The sequence below is a fragment of the Onychostruthus taczanowskii genome, unplaced genomic scaffold, assembly GCF_017590055.1.
Source record: "Onychostruthus taczanowskii isolate IOZ18803 unplaced genomic scaffold, ASM1759005v1 scaffold23, whole genome shotgun sequence".
NCBI classification, from domain to species: domain Eukaryota; kingdom Metazoa; phylum Chordata; class Aves; order Passeriformes; family Passeridae; genus Onychostruthus; species Onychostruthus taczanowskii.
In genome coordinates, this window is record NW_024499573.1 from 5,682,353 (window position 1) to 5,688,802 (window position 6,450).

Sequence of the window (6,450 nt, forward strand, 5' to 3'; positions counted from 1 at the left end):
GGGCGCCCCGCGGCCCCCGAGGGCAGGTGGAGGAGCGGGGCGGCGCGGGGCGGCCGCGGGTCCCTGCCGCCTGCCGAGGCCAGGGCGCAGAGCAGCGCGGCCCAGGACACGCAGGCGGCGGCGGACAGCAGCCGCGGCATCTCCGGAGCTCAGCGGGCAGCGGGGCCGGGCAGCGGGCTGCTGCACAATCCATCCACCCGCCGGGCTGCCCGCCCGCCCGCATCCATCAGCCGCCGGCCCGCCCCCACCACCGCCCTCGCCTCCCGGGCACCGGCGGCCTCAAGCCCCGCGCCCCGTCCCGGTCCGCGGGCAGCGGGTTGGAGAGCTCCAACTTTTCCACCTTAAACTTTGAAGTGAGTTCAAAATGGCTCCTCTCCTCCTCCTCCCGCCGCCGCTCCCCAGAGGGCGATTAGCATAAACCTGCTGCTTCTCTCCTTCGCCAAAAAGAAGAAAAGAAAATCAAATACCGAGGTCCCCCCCGCGGCGGGGCCGGCCCACGGGCGGCGCGGTCCCGCGTGGCTGCGCGACACGGCAGAGCCGCCGCGCCTCGTCCGTCCCGTCCTGTCCCGTCCCGTCCCGCTCCAGCCTCCCGGCTCGGCTCGGCTCCGCTGAGCAGCGCAGGCTGCGCGGAGCGCGGCGGGCGCTGCCCGGGGCGGGGTTTCCTGCCGGCCCCGCCCGGCCCCTCCCGGGAAGGAAGGAAGGAAGGAAAAAGAAAGAAAAGAAAAGAAAAGAAAAGAAAAGAAAAGAAAAGAAAAGAAAAGAAAAGAAAAGAAAAGAAAAGAAAGAAAATCAACCGCCTGAATAATTGCCAGTGTGTCCATCAGGAGGAAAAAGAGGTTTTTAAAGTGGTTTTTTGGAAGATGTTTTGCTGATTCAGCTTTACTCAATTTGAGATTTTTTTTAAAAATGGAATTTAGAAACTTACTTGGCTTTGCATATCCTGTGATTAAAATGATTGTTCATGAAAAGAAAGTTAAAAAAATTAAATGTGACATTTGTTTATTGAGTTTGAGTGTTTGACCTGCTTTATACTCCAGAAAAAAAGCAACTCACTTGGTAGCTGGGTTAATCAAAATTAACTCGGGATTTGCATAAGGAAACTTCAGTTTAAGTCCATACTTTTCTTGCTTCCCTGTATGTTTTCTTGCTGCTATGCTTAATGCCCACAATTTGAAAAATAACCTCTTCTTATAAAATAATATATTTTCTTGGCTCTTCAAAAATGACATCCAAGTAGATATTTCAAGACAAAATAGATTTGTAAGAAAAGACAGTTTAAATTTATTTTTTTTAATTGCAGTAAGAGGCAATGGTGAGTTGGGAATATACTGTAATGTCTTTTGTATAAAATCCTCCATTTTTTCCCTATTCGTATGACCTTCCTTCTATTTCCAGTCAACTTCGTCTTGTTGATATGATGTTTCATTCTTTTCTAATTAAATGTATTATCCCTATTGTTCCTTGCATGCATTACACCATTTGTCATATTATTTTGCCATTAAAATAGATTTCAAATCCAAAATGGTGAATACAATTGTTATGACTGACTCACTGCTCTAGCAAAAAGAATGGTTTCTCTAACACTCTGGCTACTCAAATGGCTTTTCAGTGGTGAAATGCCTCGTGCCTGCTCCCAGAGTACTCTGTATGGAAACAGGGGTCGCTGTTAGATCAGAGCTGGATCTGTTTCTGCTGCTGCTCCTTCGGTGGGTCCAGAAGAGCCAGAGAAGGCAACAGCGAAACAGAACGGTGGTAAAGGCGATTCAACGTGGGGAACAAAAACAGAATTGTAGGTCTCTGTTGTTTTAGCTGGCAGGTTTCTAGTGAAGGCTGATCCTTCAAAGAAAACCAAAAACTTTCTTTGTGTCTGATTTTGCAGATTTTTTCATATAAACTGTTCTTTTCCTATAGAAGAAATCACACTGACATCACCATGATGAGCAACGTTCATAAAACGTGCAAGTGGGTGAGGTTTTCTTTGACCCTTTGTTTCCTTAGTACCAATTGATGACATACTCATTTCACAGCTAAAAAAAAAAAAAAGCTCTGTTTCAACTTGTCTAGGAGTGAAATATTTCAAGTTTCTTTCCAAAGTGAATTTAAAAAATCTGAGAAATATATTAAAAAAAAAAAAAAAAAAAAGGATGGAATTGTTACCCTGCATAATTCAGTGCTTAGCTTAAAAAAAAAAATAGTAGTTAAACTGTAAGGGATTTTCCTAAAACACGAAGTTTACAAGACCAGGGGAGAGATCAAGAATCATCCCTTAACTGGGACTGTAGCCCAGAGGAAGGCTCGTGCAGAGTGGGGTTGCCAGCATCTAGATCCAATAGTATTTTTAAGGTCGGGAATAAAGTGATTCAGTGTAAATTCATCCCTGTGGAAGAGGTGGTTCTATAGAAGGAGATGGAGCTTTTCTTATCTTAGCCCACCAGCACTTTGAGGAAAGACTTAAAAATTCACATTCAGTAATGCTGTGTTAAAATAGCTCACTTTTATATATATATATATATATATATATATATATATTTTAAAGAGCAAGAGTGGTGAAAAGTTTTTTTGGCATCAGATTTATGGAGTATATTGCAAAAAAGTGATATGCAGTGTGCATCCCACCCCTCTAAACCAGGAGTTTTGTCTTCTAAACTCTTGCTTGGGGGAAGAAGAAAATGTATCCTCAAATGTATGTATCCATGCAACACAACCTATATCTTGTATAAGATCTTTATATACATAGTGTTAACATAAATTGATATATGTATCACATCTTCATAATTGCATTTATTCACTTCACAAATGCACCAATGATCTATTCCTGCTAAACTAACACTTTGAGAAAATAATCTAAGAAACCACAACAGGTAGTAATAAAACAACCTTTAACCACAATTTATTCCACAACCTTACAATTTTCTAGCAACCTGAAAGAAACTGGATGTTTTGTGCCACACATTAGAAGTGAACAGTAATGGATGTTGGAGGGGAATGTTATTTATTACCTCTTATTTCACATAAACTAACAGTATATTAGACATGAAAAAAACCAAAACAAACCAAGCCCAAATAACAAATAACTTGCTGGTTTTAGAGTACCTGTGCTGGTTGCTGTAACATCCTACCCTCACGGCTGGGTGTCTTCATTGTCTGGGACTGCACACCAGCAGAGAGCAATCTTCTGTGATCCCAGACAAAGCCTAATAAAACATGAAAGGGGAGAAAAGAGGAATTCCTGTCTTGAAGGTTCCCCCTGCCCGTGGCAGGAGGCAGGTGGGAGCCCTGGTCTGTCACTGGCCCTCTGGGACAGGGACCACAGAGAGGATCTCTGTCTGCTCCAAGCTCCTCCAGGAGACCTCGTCCTGCCACAGTGTGCAAACCAGTCTGAGGACAGGAGCTGACAAGGTCATTGCAGTGTATTTAAGTTGGATAAACCCAGGATTCTAGACTATTTCTCCAATCACTACAGAAAGAAAGCATGAGAAATTTCTCTGTGAACAGGCATTTGGACTTCCACTCCCCATACGAATCTGTTCCATGTCCAGCCCAAAAATGGTCAAATGAGCAAAAGTAATTTATGTTTCCGCATTGAATCTGAGTTTATTTTAGGAATAGAAGAATTAGTTAAATCTCCATATGGTGAAATTTGATCCTTCCCCTGTTGCAGGAACCACACAGGTTTGGAAGTGTTCCAGAAAATACTTTTATTGCTAACATTCATTCTTTTTAAAGCCAAGAATGGATTTCAAAATGCTGGGTTCCTTATTGCAGGAATTATGTTCAAGGCTTCTTGGCTATATGTAGAAAGGGTAAGAGACAGTTTTGAGCTCTCTTGGCGTTTGTTGTAGCAAATCATACTGTTGCCTCTTTTAAAATCCTCAGTGGATACAGCAGCGATTCGGTGTTGGAACTTGTTTATTTCTTTAGACTTCATACCATCCATTTATAATTTACCCTAAGGAGCTCAGCCCCACCCTACTCAAACACTGCCTGTGAGTTTCCTCACTCTAAATTGGTTTGGGTATTTTCTCTCTCCTCACTTTAGCTAAAGGCTCCACTAGTTACAACATGCAAAACGACAAATAAACCAATAGAAAAGCAAATTTCATGTTCAAAAATTGCACAGTGGCCAAGAACAAATAAAAGCTGAATAAGGCTTGATTGTTACTTATGAAGGAAGTGATGTGGAGACTAATTAATCAGAAATGTAGTTCTACATAATAACAAGCTCTCTAACACATAGTGTAACAAACTAATAAATAAAATGTGAGACTAATCATCCAATCCTAGTAAACAGAGGGGAAAGCCCAAGTCTGCACATTGATGTGTTTTTCTGTACTTTGCATATCTTGTCTATACATTAACTGAGGTACTGAGTGAAAAACAAACCCTTGGAAATTACCTTTTACTGTTGGTTTTGCAGGATTTTCCCTTTCTTTCTCACAGGGTCTCACCTTATGATGTACAGATTTAAAAGTTAGCTCTTGTGACTTTGCCCGAGAGTTTGCTGAAAGTTTGCTGTCAGCTCATCAAAATAAAGGTGCAGTAGGACAGATTTCCTCGCTTTGCCAGCTCCTGTTGCTTAATCAGGGGATTAGGGGACTAATTAATAAGGAGTACAAAAGGGAAACACTATCTTGGTAGAAATTCTAGCTTGACTGAGTGATGGGTTTGGGACTAAAGTCTAACAACACGTTACAAACAGCCTGATGTGGTCACCAGGGAGCAGTTACTGTGGTGCTGCAAGGGCTGTGAGGAGCAAGGGGATGACTCAGAAGATGAGCAGATTCAGTACTGGAGTTCAAGCACTGATAGAGATGCTCCTGGCTGTGGAGAAGTCTGCAGGGCTGCACTGCTCATGGGGTAGGCATGCTCTGCTTTTGCATGGGAATGTGGGGATACTGTTCTTGCACCACCATCAGCAGCTGCTCCTCAGTACCTACATGTGGATGCTTACAATATGATGTTACAATCCAGTCTGCTCCAATTTCTCCCCTAGTATTTCCTTCAGCTCTCTGTAATATTTAGACACCCATTTCATATTGAAATACTCTTTTCTGGGGATTTTAATGCCTCCAAAATATTTTTTGCTGGAGTGTACTAACATTTTCTGAACTTTTTATGATTTATATAGAGACAGGATTAGGCTTTTTCCTCCAATCTCTGCTATTTTGTCATTTTCAGTACCAAGCATTATCTGCCATTATATTGCCTACTTGCTCAGCACCAAGAAGTTCTTTTCCAGAAGCTGGTTAGATCTGATGCCATTAGATTAAACAGTGCCATTTATTTTTGTAGCACCTACATACCCAGCCACCTTCCTGCTGGGCTCCTTCCTGGCAGTAGGACTCTAGCCTGTTTTTCATGAGCTTGCCATGAGCTCATTGGACACAGCAACATTTGCAGAAGAAAAGTATGGAGGAAATTTCTTTCAACAACTTACCAAAGAGTATTCAAAGAGCCTTTGGTGGATGGGCATGTAGGTGGAGTGAAAGCAAGGACACTATGACTTTGGTTTAACCTGTTCATTTTCTAGAAGTTCAATTAAATTCAAAGACAAGGGAATTCAGCCTCTTAGGGGAGGAAACACACAGCTCTAATGAAACACTTGCAGGCAGGGAATTAGTTGCCCTGTTGGAAAAATAAAAGTTTTAACTGAAATGCTTAATGTGGGAATATGAAGTCAGCATAACTGGTTGCTCAGATAATGATGGGGGTTACAGCTTTGTGGCTATTTCAGCAAGAGAAGGTGAAGTCAGCATTTAGCACCTCTCCTAATCACTGTAGGATTTATGTGTGAGATATTATGACTATTGTTATGCCCCCCTCTTTCTTAGTTTTATTTCATACCTAGAATTCAATGGAAAGACAGAGTCTTGGTTTCTAGTCCTGGCCTGGAAGCACACTCTGCACCATAACTTCTTTTCATCTTTTCCCAGGAGACCCAGGAATAGTAATTTTTTCTCATAGATGCATTTTGTAACATATTTCTGATGCATTCATTGGCATCCCTGAAGCTTGGCACCTCTGAATGTGGAAAAATAGGAAGTGTTTGCAAAACACTTTTAAAAGCCTCACTAATACTTTGTTGGGCCTCAGCTCAGGATCTCTTTGGCTCTGGGATGGGTCCACAGAGACACCATGTCCATCTGCAGGCATCCAGAGGGATCAGGCCTGGATTGTGTGCATTGCACTGCTGCTGAGCTCCCAGCCTGAGCTTTGCCTGTGCCAGCTCACCTCCTTGGCCAGCCCATGCCAGGCTGGGCTTTGCACAGCCCTTGGGACTATGTCCTGTGAGAAATTTGGAGGGAGCTACCCTGTGTGTGTTGGGAAAGGTAAAAGGGCTGTTCTCTGGGAGCGAGCCATGCCATACCAGCTGGCCTCTGTGATGAAAAATGACCCCTGCCCTGATTTATTCCCCAGTTTAAACAAGCTGAAAGACAGATTTCACTCCAA